The sequence below is a fragment of the Schistocerca americana genome, chromosome 9 (genome assembly GCF_021461395.2).
Source record: "Schistocerca americana isolate TAMUIC-IGC-003095 chromosome 9, iqSchAmer2.1, whole genome shotgun sequence".
NCBI lineage: Eukaryota > Metazoa > Arthropoda > Insecta > Orthoptera > Acrididae > Schistocerca > Schistocerca americana.
Window position 1 is genome coordinate 24413373 of NC_060127.1, and position 17326 is coordinate 24430698.

At 41.2% G+C, this 17326-nt stretch overlaps 1 pseudogene; it reads right to left on the reverse strand.

The window, feature by feature from the left end:
- Window positions 1-16268: 16268 nt before the first annotated feature.
- On the reverse strand, window positions 16269-16431 carry LOC124551476 (annotated as a pseudogene).
- Window positions 16432-17326: the final 895 nt, after the last annotated feature.

The following is a 17326-nucleotide window of genomic DNA, read 5'->3' on the forward strand; positions in this document are numbered from 1 at the left end:
TAGGAGGATCACAGGGTTTGTGACAGCAAGGACAATCAACAGAATGTCCTCCGACCACAACCCAGTGATTCTAGAGGTCGATGTGGGAGAATGGGTAGCACTCCCAGAGTACCAGACGTCTTACAAACCTACAGACTGGGAGCAATACTGAGAAATTTTCGCCTCTGACATCGCTCACACTCCACCACCTACTGCCGAAACAGTAGAACACGCGCTACAAGACATAACAGGTACCATCTTGCAGGCAGCGGAAGATGCCACTCTCTTACAAAGTACAACCCCCAATTACAACTCCCGGCACATTTGCTAGCCCAAATCCGACACAAGAACAGAGTGGCAAAAGAGTGGAAGATCGCCAGAAATCAGGCCACCAGGAGGCTGCTCAGTTGTCTACACAGAGAGCTGAAAGTAGCACTCAATATGCACAGAAACCAGCAATGGCACAACCGCCTCACAGCTCTCAAAATAGAGAATCACACACTACGGCAAGCAAACAAGCAATTCACCAAAAGACGTGCTAGGTTGCCGCCACTGCATGGCAAGCGAGATCTGGCCTACAGCCATGTTGAAAAGGCCAATGCGCTTACCGGCTCCTTTGAGTAGCGGTTCCAAGTGGCAGAAGCCAGGATGATCAACACGAAGAGGTAGTCCATCATCAACCGGCTGTCTTCTTCAGTGCTGAGGAGGACCCAGAGGACGAACCCCGACTTTTTGCCCCCCAAGGACATGGCAAAAGTAATTAGTTCCCCCCCCCCCTACGAAAAAGGCGCCAGGGCACAACAGTGTCACCAAGCAGCTAGTCAAAAACTTCCCACTCTCGTCTATCAAACACCTCGTGAACGTATTCGAGATTACTCATACCTGCAAATTTCCAGCATCCTGGAAACATACAGAAGTGGTTGCGATACACAAACCAGGGAAAGACTCTTTATTCCCACAGTACTACAGGCCTATTAGCCTCTTACCAACTCTCAGCCTCCTGCTAATACCCACATGAGATCACATCACCAACAAGCGACTTCTGCTGGATTTCCAATTCGGATTTCGACAGAACCACTTTGTCCCACAACAGGTCATGAGACTGGTGACTGGTGGAAGCAGCCATAGAGGGCTTTAACCAGACTGTTGTGGGATAGTGCTACTTGATGTAGCCAAAGCCGTCGACTCAGTATGGCATAAAGGGCTACTATACAAGTTATACACACAGGGGTTCCCTGGGAGCATAGTCAGGTTAATCCATAGCTATCTCACGAACAGAACTTTCTCTGTCAAGGTAGAAACAGCCGCGTCCACCAAAAGGCATATTCATGCCAGGGTGCCACAGGGATCTATTCTGGGGCCCGTATTGTACAGTCTGTGCACTGTGGACACTCCCAAAGCCCCTCTGGTGCACACTGCACAGTATGCTGCCGACGCAGCCTTTTACACTCATAATGCGAATAAGTGCCTGGTCATAGGCTACAAAGGGTTTTAGATGACATAGAAACCTGGGGCCATTGCTGACACATCACCATCAACCCTGAAAAGACACAGGCTATGCTGATCACCAAGAGGCTTGGGAGACGTGGAGCCCCGCAACGCCCCCCCCCCCCCCCTTTTCACCTGCACCTACACGGATCCCAATTCCCCTGGTGCAGATCCGCCAAGTATTACAGTGTAACCTTAAGGGTGTATACGACCTGGGAAATCCAGGAAAAACCCGGGAATTTTTTCATCCGGGAAAAACCCGGTAATTTTTCAGAATTCCGGGAATTTTTCATTGTTTTAGATTTCAGTTAAATTTTTGTTATTTTGACTGGTAAGAATTGATTCTCTAGCGAAGAATGTTACTGTACCCTGCTACTGGAGAATGATATTGCAGAATAAATTATAAACGAGAGGGAAAAAAATAAAACTTTAGTGGCAAAGGAAATGCGCAGTTTGTGGCAACAAAACACCGAGCACGCACAAGCGTCTGCAAATAGCAAAAATATGTCAAAGGCCGTTGAGCGAAGACTGTGTAATTCTTCGTAACAATAAACTGCTTGCTATGAGCATGACGTCACAACTGTTCACATTAGGTTCGTTTGACCACTTGCCAGTGGGCTGATACGCATGCGCAGTTGACTCGCATATGAGCAGTACCTACTCCCGCTTTCTGCTACTTGAAGTGTGGCTTTTAGCTATACCAGCAGTATCCTCTGATGCCCTGTTTCTTTTATTGTGTAACGTAAGCTCTCTTAGTACTTTATACATACGAACATGCGGGCTTCCAACACCACTGCAGCTACATATGCGCAATAATGGCTGTTTTCTGGCGCTCTCTGGCAACTGGTAAATCGAACCTTTTTCTAACAGTCTCCGGATAGTATTGTGAAAGGTGGTTCAAAAAGCGTTACATTCAAAGTAAATTTCTTTTTATGCAAGATGAATTATGTTGTGTGTGTGAAAGTGAGATGAATTTCTAAATCACAGAGTGTTTAAAATTGAACACTTTGAGGACCAGCCACTTACAAGAATTTCGAGCCCAGGAGTTAATGTTATGATTTTAAATTTAATGGCACATTTGATTGATATATCTTAAAATATAACACACACAAAAAAGATCAATATTAGATGTAAAAGCTTAGCTTCTGTTGTAGCTTGTTAGTCTTGGAAACCAATATTACATGTGAAAGCTTAGCTTTTCTTGTAGCTATACTATGTATATTAATGTAAACCGTTAACTTTTCCTCTTTGTGTGTTCGCGCTACATAACCAGTGATCTTGCTATTGGCTAACAATAACACGTGTCCTATGCTCTGAATATCTGCTGTCATCGGCTGGCGTGAGATATGATTGGCTCACAAAAGGACATCACAAGCTCGGTTTCAATGCTCCGGAAACTAACTCGCTGTGTTTCGTGCAATTCGAATTTATACTTTCGTAATACGAAAATATGCAGCTTATATGTTGCTGCAAATCAAAGGTCTGTCCAAAACTTCTCTCCTTTTTTTTTTTCATTAAAAGTCTTTCCAAAACTTCTCTCCCCTGTCTTTACTTTTCTTCCGGGAAGTTCTACGCAAGTGTATAAAACGTTAACCATTCAACGGATTGATAAGTTTTACAGTTCCGACGGAAAATCTATGGAAAACCTACCATCACTTAGCCCGGGAAAAAGCATATTTTTAAACGGGATACCTGGGAATAATCCGGGAATTATTTTTCCTTGTCCCCGTATACACCCTGAACCTTGGACTCGAGACTAATGTGGAAACACCACATAGATGAGGACCACAGGAACGTCTGTGCCAGATTGTTCACCCTATACCCATCCAGTCCTCAACACAGCCAGCTCCCTTCCCTGCTCTGTGAGAGTAAATGTCTATTAGGCCCTTATACAGCCAGTAATGGAGTATGTTTGCCCTGTCTGAGGATACACGGCGAAGCAGCACCTGGACAAGGCTGCAGAACCGCGCCCTCAGGAGGGCACTGCATCTACCCATGGGATTCCCCTGGGACGATCTGCACGCCACTCCTGAAACCCCATCCCCAAAGAAAGATTCCAAGATCTGGCATGGACTTTTTACAAGAGCTATTCCAGATCTGGAAATAACCTCATCCACTCCCTAGGACGGTATGACATGTCCCGTGATAAGCACAAACGCCCTATGACAATCTTCGACGACTAAGTCGAAGAGAAAAATCCCAAAATCTGGAAGTCCTAATATCATTCCGTAATCCTTAAAACACCTGACATCTCGCCAACCTCTGGCAAGTACAAGACACCATCAGAACACTACCACAGTACACAGACAGCCAAAACTATCCAAGACAACCACACACATGCAACATACATTGTGGAGTAAAAGCCAAAAGGCTACAAATTCCTCCATACACTTCCCCAAGGAGGGGAAAGTAAAGGTGAGAGAGAGCAGACAAGCCATTCCATCAGAACCACCTAATGATGGCGGAAAGGTTATTCGCCGAAATATCATGGGACTTCAACGATCACATCTGGCTGGACACCCGAGAGCCTTGGGAACCACAAAACAATTTGTCTGAATCACAATATGTCGCACTTGCATGGAAAACACGCGCCGAATGCCGATTTCCGGTCGCAGCGTTGCTCTCTCAAGATTCGTTGAGTTAGTTCATCGAAAATCCGCTCGAGTGCACCACAAACAAGGGTGAGAAAGTGGCTTCACACTTCACAGCGAGTCACCTATGCCACAAGGGGACACAACGCAGCAAAAAGTGGTTTCGCAGTGAAACCACTGTGACACAAAGGGCTAATAGATGTAATGATTTTACAATGCCTTACAGTTAGGTTATACCGCGTAAAAAGGGCTGACGAAGGCTTTCGCACGATGGGTAGGTTTAATATACAATATTAAAGTATTTTACACTTTTCTGTTCATCTATAAGTTTTCATTATGGAATTAGCTGACTAAATCCATCTTTGGAATTCGATGAGAAGGCATCTGCCTGCTTTGCATGTCACTTACTTTAATCAATAACCACAGACGTTAAACACAGTCTAATCAATTTCGCTGAGGAGTTCGTCGCTCAAATATGTGGGCAATAAAGGTAATAAAGTTATTACCGCTTTATTCGGTGTTAATGGAAACACTGCTTATAAGCTTATCTAAAAACTTATTCATGGCAAATATTTATTTTCTGTAACTTACTCACTGGAAGTTTCGAGTGACTAAGTTAAAGAAAATTTGTCTACGTCTACTGGGAGTTTCTAGTAGTTGCACGTTTTAATTTAACTCCAAAATTATTGTCTCTTCCAAGCGACTGTGAACCCAAGTATTACTAGAGTAGGGCAATAGATATTTTTTCTAAAATATGTCGACACGTATCAAAGATATTGATTCACCTATATATGTATATCGAATAGTAAATATCTATATAGTGTCGATTTTTTTATTTTATTTATTTAATTTTTTTAAATTTTTGTAAATATTTGAAATCGTAGTAGAACATAATATTACTTTCACTGTGTGAAGGAATCTTACAATTTTTGAGCTTTCATCACGTCCAGTCTTTCCCTTTAACTGTGTGAAGCAAGTATAGATTGCACAAAGTCGTACTCCAATTGCACTGGAGGATGGCAGTGTGAATGGAATAACAAGATATCCGATGTGAAGAAATAACACACCAGTCTGCTATTTCTTTACATCGGCATTCTACGACAACAGTTGCTGAAACTGATGGACTACCATCTAAATGACAAGGTTAGTGTTTGCCGTGGAGGGAGACGTGTAAGTTTAAATACTGACGTAATCGGCGCTTGGTGCTACTAGCAGAAACTGGAACTTTTAACTTCGCCACACAATTTTGACACTATGACTGCTTGTTCGCTGGCGTTAGTAGAAATGAAAAAACAGAGAAGTCGACATGAAGTGTTGCAGACAAACCCGATATCTGACGAAACCGAACGCTGGACGCATAGGACACCTTTTCCTATGCCACTCACATTCAGTTACCATTGTTAGCATAGCTTGTTGACGTACAGGATATCTAATAATTTTTCGATATATCGAGGTCCGACAATACTTTTTAAATATCGATATATCGGATTGCCGATATTTTTGAAAATATCGGAATCCTAAGACTGTAGGGAAATAGTCTTCGAAAGTTTTTCCAGATCCGTACAAATGCTGCTTATATATGCTCTTGATATTTCCATACGAAGTAAGATGAATGTCTACAAGGAAATCATGAAGGGTAACGAAGGATTCAATTTTATTTGAATGTAAACAAATTTCCTCAACTGTGAGGTTTTTAAAAGTGATCCAATGCGGTTTTTCACATTACACTAGTTTGTATATGGTCCCTGAAGAAATAAATTTGAAAAATTGATTTTTCACAAAATGTCTGCCAAATAAGCAATAACGTGAAGGCAGCATCTGTCTTAGGAAAGGTGTAAGTGGTGAGAAGAAGATAAACTACATACAATATGAAAGTAGTTATGCCTTGTTATAGTAATCTAACTTCCATGTGTGTCGATAAAAACTTTTAAATACCTGCTATTTCCTCATACAGCTTTGCAAAAATTCGATAATTAGTAGGGCTATCTTTAACTGTTTTCACTGCATCATAACATAGTTTTTCTTCACATATACATAAAAATAAGTTGATTTAACAATTACAAGCAATGTTGAAGATTTAAGAGACCATCTTGTTACAGCCATCACTTACTTTAATATAGTACCAGAAGTGAAGTACAGCGTCGGTAAATACTGTGAGAATTAAAAAAACTATCAAATGGGCCACAGATATTTGGTCCGGCATCTGCAGCATTTTGATGCCTGGCGAGTGTGCGACTTGATGAACATGCAAGCCACACATGAGCTGCATGTTTCCTTGAAATTCCAGCTCTTGTTAAGTTTCAGTCCGTTACAGTACCTATACATGTTATAGGAGTGTTTGCGATGCTATTAAAAATTGGAGAATATTTTTGCTGCGGGTAGATTCTTGTAATTACACGTCTTAATTTTTCAAACAGTGCAAATCAAACATACGTTGGCTGAATTAAAGACATTGCATTCTCATAGAATGGAGTCACTTATCATAGTTACTGTAGTAATGAATAGATTCATAGTAGGAATCACGTAACACAAAATGTGAATAAGTCATTCTCTCCCTGTATATCTTAAGATGTTGCAAACAGATGCATCACAGCACAGGCAGAGGTCTGCTGCACACCGCGAGCAGGGTGGACGGTGCAGTGGGGTGTTAGGTTGACAGGCTGGCAAGCTGGACCGTGAGCTCACTGGCCCCAGCCCAGCAGTCTGCCATCAGCTTGCCAGTGTGGTGGATTCATCTCATGGCCCGTATAGGTCAGCCCACAAAACATGGGCTGAAACCAGCACTGTGGATGACTCTGGACTCGGGCTCTAGCGGAGCACCATGTGGATGGGTGGACCTTGGTGAAGCTCCCCTGGTTGACCAGACAGTGCGACTCGAGGCTCACCCAGCAGTAGTGGCTGTGATCTCTGGTGGCTCAATGCATGCCTTGAACATGGGGTCCTGCAGTGTCTACAACTCGCTGTGTGAGCTCTAACCAAGCGACCAATGGAAATCAAAAACTTTAAGGCCAATAAAAAGTGCTGTTTTCTCCTGTGTGCAGATTTACATTACTACAACAATGTCGTTTTTGGTGCATTGAATATTTACCACAAGCACGCATCCTCGGTACGATTTCTTATAAGTAAACATCATTTAATGACGAGTTGACAGTAAAAGCCTCCAGGAGGTTCCAAAATTAACGTTAATGATGCTGTTGTTCAGTGTAGCCCTGCCGTGAGAGGCATATGTAGTCTGTCCGAAATTAAGCCTAGTTTACATGATGACACTAGCTTGCATCACTCGTTGCAATGAGTTGCACGCAAATAGTTTCGTGTATGTCTAGGCGTCACCAGTGTACACTTCAGTTTTATGATTTTGTGCGTGCCGTAGTCACATGTAAAATAAAAGTTTTGGTGGCTGTACAAGTTGTGGCAGAGTTAATCTTGTTTGCATGAAATGGCTGCATAAGACAAAAGATAAAGATAAAAAATAAGAAACGTTTTTGGGTCCTCGACTGCATAAAGAAAAGACATCAGCTCGGTTGCTCACTGACCTTGCTGAAAGAAAGCACTGCTGTGGCTTTTTAAATAAATTAATATTGAGTAAAGGTTCACCTCGATAGCTCGATGGTCAACATGGCGGAATGTTGTGAAAAGGGCCCCGGGTTCGATTCCCAGCTGGGTTGGAGATTTTCACTGCTCAGGGAGTGGGTGTTGTCTTCATCATCATATTATCCCCATTGATACCCAAGTCGCCAAAGTGGCGTCAACTAAAAAGACTTGCACCAGGTGACTGGTATACCCGGTAGGAGGCCCTACCCACATGACATTTCATTTAATTGAATAAAGGATTCAGCTTTCCAGATTTCTGTAGTCTTTTCCCTTGTCAACTATTTTCCTTAAAAAAGAATCACCCAACTCGAACCACAAGTTTTTAGTCTTGTAGACGTGGGCTGTTTCCCAACTAGATCTTTTGTTTGTATTTTTTTTTAAAAGATCATTTTGTATGTAGTCCTACAATTTTAATTTAATGGATTTTGCCCTGCGGTTCAGATATTTTCTACAAATCCAGATCACGTACGACAGTCTCAAGTGCAGCAACAGTCCCTACTTGTTTTTGTGGTCTGTGTTACTAAAATCCTACCAATCCCCATGCATAGCATTGATATCCAATAAGTGAATAAGTTCCCCACATAATATTTCAGTTTGTTTACTAACGACACGCTTAACGTTGCCTGGTATAGCTATAAATTTACGCTCCCTGCAGTCGAAGTACTCACAAGAGAAGCTGTCAGAAACATCGCCTCTGAAGATTGGAAGAAGGCTGTTAAACATATGCAGAGCAATGAGCATCATGGAAAGAGCGTAGTAGAATGAAGCTCTTTAGGAAAATTCATTGAAGGAGATGATAATTTCAATAAATGTAAAACAGTGACACTTCAAGAACTCATCATAGCGACGAGAGTGATATCAATGGAGTTTTTCCATTGCCCCTAGAGAAATGGAGCACAGATGGTTTCAACTCCATGTTTGGTGTGAGCAGTGTACTTCTGCAACTACCTGCGTAACAAAATTATATGATTAAGTTTTGAAATTTTAATAAGAAGGCTTTAATAACAAGTAATTTTAAATTCACGATTTCAGACTGTATCAGATAAAATAAATATTACTTTTTACAATATAAATGCTGTGATACAGAGTCCCTGTTGTTTGTATCGTTTTTTGTTCTTTCTAAACAATAGCAGTTAGCTTATTTGATAGGTTTTCACAACGTGATAACCGCAGTTAATCTTTTTGTTGTGTTAGGAGTAGGCTGACGTGAAAAATTAACAACAGTTTCATTACAAATCTACGGCAATCTGTTTCACAGGTGAAGCAGTACAGGCGCCCAGTTAGTAGTAGAAGTGCAAGCGGACAATTGTGCGCCATATTTAACTGAAATTATCTCGGATTAGAGAGGTTCGACAGAGTTGTGGTTCTGAATATATGAAAATATAATTTATTCTTAAGATTTCATTTCTATAATGTAGTCACCTAACATCAATAACAAAAAAGGTTCCCCCATGTCGAAAATTCGGCAACGTTGTGAGGAAATGGATTTTCGTAAACAGTCCATATATCGTCTTAATTATGACTTGCCGCAGAAGAAACTGAAATCAATATGTAGTGTAAGTCTTCCGAACACATTGATGCAATTTCCATATTCATAAAGTGAATAATTTGGCTGTTTGAGCCAGTTGAAAGAAATGTAAGATTGCGTGTGTGTTCCATGCCTCCATATGCTTCCACCTAAGTGTCAATCCCAAAGCAATTTTGGACAGACTACAACTTATACAAATATAAGAGCGTAAATCAGTTACAACCCGAATGGCGATCACCCTTTGGTTTTTAGTTGCTGGCAATTTGTACAGAAGTTGAAAGTGCCTCTTCAATATTCGTCAATAGCCTCGTGGTGCCAGAAGCATGCAATGTTTTGGCAGAAGGACTGAAAGACCTTATTAAGGGAGGTTTGAAACAAGAATCCGATTTTATTATTGTTTTCATTCACCACCACATACCACTGTTTACATGTCAAATGCATACTATGCAGATGAAGAGCTACCTGCACTTCCAATCTTCCTATGCAACTTTTTTGCCTCGCACATAAAATACGTTTGAAGGCATCGATATTTTTTGTATCGTGACTTTAAACTCATTGGTAACAGCTTGCCAAATGTTTATACAGATTGCAATATTTGTATACATCAATTTCGACTTCCGACAGCTCTGGTCATAGATGAATTGCATCTATATAGTTCTCTCATTTGTTCACTTCTCCATGGCTGTGCACAAGAAACAACTACAAAAGATGTGGCTTGGGTGTATATTGTTTTTGCCCAGTCAGGTAAAGCGCTGTCGGTGAGAGGAGGATGAAAGGAAGGTGAGAGCGAGAGAGAACCACTTAGACAAGGACAGATATACATATTGCCCTGCAACACGAAATATTGTCCATCTTTGGTGAACACCAGAAAGCCCTTAGCAATACGGCACCAAATACATACAACAGCCTGGAACATCGGCAATATGCAACAATGCCCAGCCACACCGCAAAATTGCCATTTACAGCAGCCACATTGGAGCTATTGTGGCGAAATATTGCCATAAAATTTGGCCCGTCTAAACGAAAGTACAGCTAAAATTTAAGCGAGCGGAACAAGCGACAATGACGTTTATGTTCCCTGCTTGTTACAAATACTTAAGTGTCTATTTCCGCATATGTCGCGATTTCAAAGGATGTAGTTAGGCAGTAACTTAAGAGAACAGCTTAAGCTGAATTTGCTGCGAGCTTCAAACAGGCAAACACAATGCGAGAATACAAAGCACATGTAACTCAGTTTACAAATTTAAACCTGCATGCAGGTGAAACAAAGCGCTAGTTTTTGGCCTTTCAGACCTGACTTTTCACTGATCGCCTGGTTAGAGCTCAGACAGCTTGGTGGGGATATTACTAGACCCTGTGTTATTTCAGTTCCTGCATATTCATATGACTGCACAGTCACGCTTTTGTATCGTTCAGTTAAAATATTGTTCACTCACAGCCATCTCATCTCACTTATTGGGAAAATCTTCCATACTCATGACAGCCTGTCAATCATATACCACAATGAGTGAAGTGTTCGTTTCGTTTTGGTTAATGCTGATCAAAATGCGGGGATTTTGTGTTGGACATCCTGCTTCACAGCCCCTCACGGTTCTGTCGCAAGAAGCGTTTCAACAGTGCAATCGGTGTGACAATCACTGACCAGTAGTAGAATATGAGTGGACAACAGTTCTGTGCTAGATCACATGCCCAGCCCAAACCCCTTCAACAGTGGCAACAGCCAGATAATCTTAGTAGTAGGTCAAAGCCAATACAGGCACATTTTCTTCCTCCTCCCCCACATCTATGGGAAATCTGCAATCCTCCCTCCATTATCCTGACTGGTAGAACTACATTTTTGATATCAAATTAATTGACTAGTTAATTAGATTGATAAATTAATCACCCCTCCTGGAAAACCTCCAGCACTCCCCTCCCCCACTTCCTCCCTCACCCACGAACAATTGTGGGAAAGTCACTCAGTCTGTGCAGAGCTGCTGGTGTGGAATGTGCAGTTATGATACTGTCCAGCAACTGTATGTCCTAATTATGTAATTACAGTGCTGCAGATTGGAGTTGTTGTCTTGCTGGAAAATTTTCACGTGTGTACTCACCCTGATATGCAGCGATTGACTGAGCTAGTGCACAATTCCACCACAAGAGGACATCCCACTCATCGCCCCCTCCCTGCCCACCCCTCCCAGAAAACATTGCTGGGAAAAATCGCCAAGCTGGTGGACTTGAAGGATCCCACAACAGAAAACAATGCAGAGGATATAATGATATATTGTTTAGTTATAAAATTCAATTTCCAGGTACAGGATCTATTTATTTCATGGGAAAAGCTCTCATTCTCTGCTGTTTTGAAAGATGCAGGTCTTGTAAAGTACATTTAAAAGACGTAATTAAATGCGTAAATAGATCATCCTTTTCTGATCATGTAAGGAATACCATCATGAAATCGACATCGACATAACTCATCACACACAATTACACTCTTCCGATTACGTGTTTGCACTTACTGCAGGGCAGATGTGCAGCACTACACTTACAAACAATTTTGTAATACAAAGCAAGAAGTGATATCACGATAAAATTAGCAGAAGGGACATAAAATCGGTAAAATTACGAAAATTGAACAGAAAATATGTATAAATGGAGTTAAAACGTGCGGAAATTGAGAGAGAGTGAGGTAGTACTTACATGTCTGCTTGGTGCAAGAAAATTCTTGTACATGGGAATGAGGATATAACAGCAAGTGGAATACAAGCAAAAGTTGGCAGGAAGCTCTGGGAATCAGGGTAACATTCATTTCTCATGGACAACAATGACACATCTTCTGTAGATTGTTTAACGAGGATGACCACCAAATGTAGAGTAATAAATTTATGTACGTCAGATCAAACGCCCAGATGGTACCCTAAAGTTTTCAGCAACCACCTTACATATGTTTATAAAGTGTCCTTAGCCTAAGAGCATACTATTTCCAGCTTTGGGGCTGCAATATACGACTACAGAGTGGATCACATGTTTGATTCTATACAAGTCTGTTTATGTGTTTTAAGCACTAACAAACACTATTTACAATGTGCTTCTCTGCACTCTCTACCATTCAATACCATGCAGTTTCAGTTAACAAATGCCTAACATAACAGTTGCTGCATGGTTTTAACAAAATTCTGCTGCATGTCTATTGAGGTAATAGGGATACATACAAGTTGACTGTTGTCTTTGATGCTTTCCTGGAAAAGAGAACCATCTGCCTCTAAACTGACATGGACCTGCGTTGAATAATGATAGAAAGTAGATGGAGTAATCGGTTGAGACGGGTTAAACAACATATGATTTAATGGTAGACTGATGATTCATTCTAGAGAGAGGGAGATTTTGCGGCAGGTCATTTACCACACATTTATTGATTTTTTCCATTGTTCTCTAAGGGCGTATCAGCTGCATGGTATAACCTGCATTCGACTAGTATCCAATTGCAAGTTCTGTGGGTGGCTTAGAGCACTCTCTGCTTGCAATCGTTAACAGCAAACCTCTTCATACTGTCGTCAGCAGAGGACTTCCAACTCATGTGTAATGAATCTTGTCCACGAAACCAATGGAAAACCTATTTCAGCATCCTTCTCTAGACGAATGAAGATGTATGCAAAGTAACCCATTCCCCTACCACATCTTAAACATAAATTAATTCTTGAGTTTGATAACTGCAGTGATTCTAAGTTAGTGACAGGTTTGTGAGATACTGCAAACCTTGTGTACACATTTGCTTGACAGATGTTGTGTGTGAAAGAGACTGTGTTCTGTTCATAGAGTTAGAGTAGCATAGTGTGTAATTTCACTTTTCAGACACAGATACTATGCATTTGTCTATTCCATAATAAGATGTCTTTGTTTCATACATTTTCCATTGCTGACAACCATTTTGTAGTACTGATATGAGCATAGCATAATTTACAAACCATAATCAGATGTGAACAGTGGGCACTATATACCTCCCAAAAGCTGTACAGTGGATGAATCACAAAGAATCTACGCTTTTTTTTCCTTTAATGTAGAAGGTAGCAGTAATTTTATCACTTTAAGTTTCTAACCATAGTGAGTTGGGTAAAACACGTGCAGGATGAATTTATGTGTTGAAAATATATTTCCTGCATTGGAGTATTAACAGCATTTACCTCCACATGACTAATATATGAGCAACCACACTGCTTTAGTATTATAGGATTCTTAAATGCAGAACTGTGTAGCCTTAGGAGTGTGTGTTTATGTTCTATGATCATTTCCCTCTTGCCATTATCTTCTTTGTGTGGAATCCAAATACTACAACAACTCAACTGAATTGATAGCATAAGTGATTTATGTAAAGCATTTCACACTCCTTCAGTCTGGAGCTCAATTGTGCATAAATCATATGTTTCTTCTTCTTGTTAATCATCTGTTACAACACCACAATACTCTCAAATGTATCAAGCCCATGTCTACCATACAGCAACAATATGGTGTGCTAAACTCCTCAGCATGCCAGCGTCTAAAGAGGTCGTGTGTAACTGGAGAGGTGAAATGAAGAAGATTCATACAGTACAGTCTTCACAGGGCGGAAGTTACAACACTGGAATGAGAATACTGGCCTATATCACTATTGTTGGTCAGTACAGGTTTGAAACATATGTTACACTCTTTGCAAAAGCAAAATATCAAAGTCTGTTGATTATGTGGAACTCAGCTCGTTCTGTTCCTTCATGAGATGTCGAATGCAGCGAGTGTTGCGCCCTCTTACTACTGGTCAGCTCAGAATTAAATCAGAGACAATGTTGCAGGGATGATTGGCGAAAGACAGAGGAAGAATTACGAGATTTGTGGAGGTACGGCATCTAGAGTTTTGCTCAGGTTACTTACGTTCTACAAAGGGGTAGCTCATTTCGAAATAGAGGACAGATTGCAAGATCTTTGAATCTCTTACTATCCTATGAATGTGAGAATATTTTGTGACTCCCATCGACATAGGGGGATGGCAAATCAAAATAGAATCTTACTGAATTTATGAAGTGTTTCAGCTAAGGAACATAGTTTTTGCATCTCCTCTCTGCTGGTGGCTATTTCCTACACTAAGAAACAGTATTCGTGTTATGTGATGTTACGAGTATAACAGGGCTTGCATCATGGCCACATGTATATGACCCTCACAAGGTAATGGAGGGAGTGGTTTAGCAGGGATACAGACATTGAGAACGGTGCTGCAATGTCACTGGCTGATAGCATTACGAGACCGACGAGATGAGACGTTTTGTTGACATGCTAGCTCGTCTAGGCTGTGGTTTGGACCTTAAGTCATTGAGTAACGTGCACTAAAATCACGGGAAACCTGATAAAATTGTGAAAAATAATGGAAAATACGTAAAATTGCTGAAAATATGACAAAAAATGTGGAGGGATGAGAGTATTTACATGTTCGCCTGGGTGTATGAAAATCAATCCAGTCCTCCACCAGTGGGATTGACAACTGATGGTGCATACTATGTGTGCTTTATGGGTTTAGGTCCTGCAGAAAACCTCTTTGTTCCACATGCATTTGTGCATTGTAAGTCTTAACAATGAAAGCCACTGTTTCCAAAGATTTGGGGGTCAGGATGGCTACCACCTAGAACACCAAAACAACGATCAGATACCTGGGTACAATATCCACCACAAATATGAGGAATCAGTGCTCTAGGTCTCTTCGAAAACAGAACACTGAGACATTTGCTATCTTGTCACTGCGAAGGATGAGATTAAATGTAGAGGTTAGCTGTTTGGAAACGTTCCACAATGCCGCAAACTCTTCCAGTTCCCATATATTGAGATGTCTTCCACACTTTTGTCAGTGACAAATGCCGCTCTGTCTTTTATTTCAGTCATACTCTGTTTTGTGGGAGTAGCTTAACTTACACCATGTCAGAACCTGTGGACTGAAATGTGTTAATGCTAGTTTACACTTCACACAGACCTCAGTCATAGTAGAAAAACAAACTGTATGGTGGTGTACAAAGCTGTCTTATGCACTGCTTGGATGTGTTACAGACACCCTCTCTTGTAATTATTAGTCTGTGGGATATGGTTCTCCTGCAGTATGGGCATCAAAACTTTACACAGGTCTGTGTAAGTGACTTTAATCACTGGCTACCTGCTCCAACAGAGCAATATATGTATGTTTAACGAGATCACCACATATGCTCAATGTCACCACACAGATGGTAATGGTTCTTTGTATGTCAAAAGACATCTTACCAAGTTCTCTGCCAGATGACATTAGTGAGGTTTTTATAGCTCATAGTTTTACTCTGTTGGATGTTATAAAAATAATGAGGAGAGGAGGAGAAGGGGAGAGAGAGAGAGGGAGCTGTCAGCGAAGTCTCTGACACCATTGCACTGTTGTATTTCTAACATGGAATTATAGGAATACGGTAAAGAAGATCAGGACACATAGAGGGCAATATTTATAGACCATCATTTGATGTCGAAGAATTCTAGGTGTTATGATACTGAATTTCAACGTGCAGTGACTGTGGTTGTGAATTAGGGCAAGGGAAAAAGACTTCCTATATGCCTCCTTATGAGCGTTAATTTCTTGTATCTTACCTTCGTGTTCCTATGCGAAATGTGCGTTGGCAGCAGCAGAATCCTTCTGTGATCAGCTTCGACTGTCGGTTCTCAATAGCATTTCTCGAAAAGAACATCGTCTTCCCTCCAGGGAAGCTATCTTGTGAGTGTAATCCGACTGTTGGAAAAAAATTACTTGCCACGCAAAGTGACTCTCATAATCAATTTAATTTATTAGCCTATCAATTTGATATAATGGCGTGCTGCTGGGTGTGTGCAAGTGAGAGCTAGAGTATCACAGATATGATTCAGCAGTTGGAGTGGTATTTTTTCGATCCAGTGAAATTTTTTAATGAAATTTCAATCTCCCATCTTCACAGGGAGAAATGACCATTGTAAAAAAATCAGATATATTACCCGATTTATAAAGTGATTCGTAGTATAAACCTGACATTTACAACTTCTCTGTGCTGTTACCTTAAGAGACTCTGTATGTAACAAGGTATTTGTCTACTTTAAGAGAGTTCAAAAGTGAGGAAGCATCCTGTGACAAAGATAGAGCATGTTATTAGCACTCTGTCGTGAGCCAAAAATGAGTGTAACATTTTAGCCCTGGTGATGCAGGACATAACAGATATTAAGCTAATTAGAACAGATTTTTTACCTCATGAGAGAATACTTAGAGGAAATATAGCCTACGCCGTACTGTTATATGATTTTCATAACAATTTATGATACTTTAGCGATGTGAAAACGCGTTTATGCCCCCAATTCTTCTGTCTTTGAAAGTAATCCTTAGAAAAAGGAAAAATTTACATTTCACGTGAGACATTTGAGGTGTATAGTCAACAATATCCCTGTATCGGGTTGGGTAAAATGGATTGTTTCAGCTGGGGAAAGTCTACATTTGGGTGGAATTGCATGTAGAACTATAGTCCGAGCTGTGCTTTCTTGTCTCAAGGACGCCACAGGAGATGGTACAAGGCTTCGGTTGATCGGAAGTCAGGGCTTAGTTACAAAGAATGTGCTGAGCTGTCAGCTCTTGCCTGCGACCACAGGGACAGCTCCCGTCGGCGGCGTTCTCTGGATGACTGACTAGCCAAGTAACCAGTGTGCTGGGTGAGTGGTGGTAGAAGCAGACATGTGTTTTGCGCGAGAAGATCCAGTATGATGGGAGTTAGTGCTGAACGATTATTCCTCCCAATGTAAATTGATCGGTGACAGTCTCTCCGACCTGTGGATGCTGAGGGATGGGCATGGAATAAAAAAAAAAGGTTAAAATGGCTCTAAGCACTATGGGACTTAACATCTGAGGTCATCAGTCCCCTAAACTTAGAACTACTTAAACCTAACTAACCTAAGGACAACACACACATCCATGCCCGAGGCAGGATTCCAACCTGCGGCCGTAGCAGCAGCGCGGTTCCAAACTGAAGCGCCTAGAACCGCTCGGCCACGGGCATGGAACAGCCAGCACAACTAATGCATCATGTACGGGTCTCTCCTGACTGGCGCCTGCGTGACGATGCAATGTCCCAGCCAGTGGCTCCTAGCAGTTGGCAGGCAGTGCACTCTTTGTAATTGT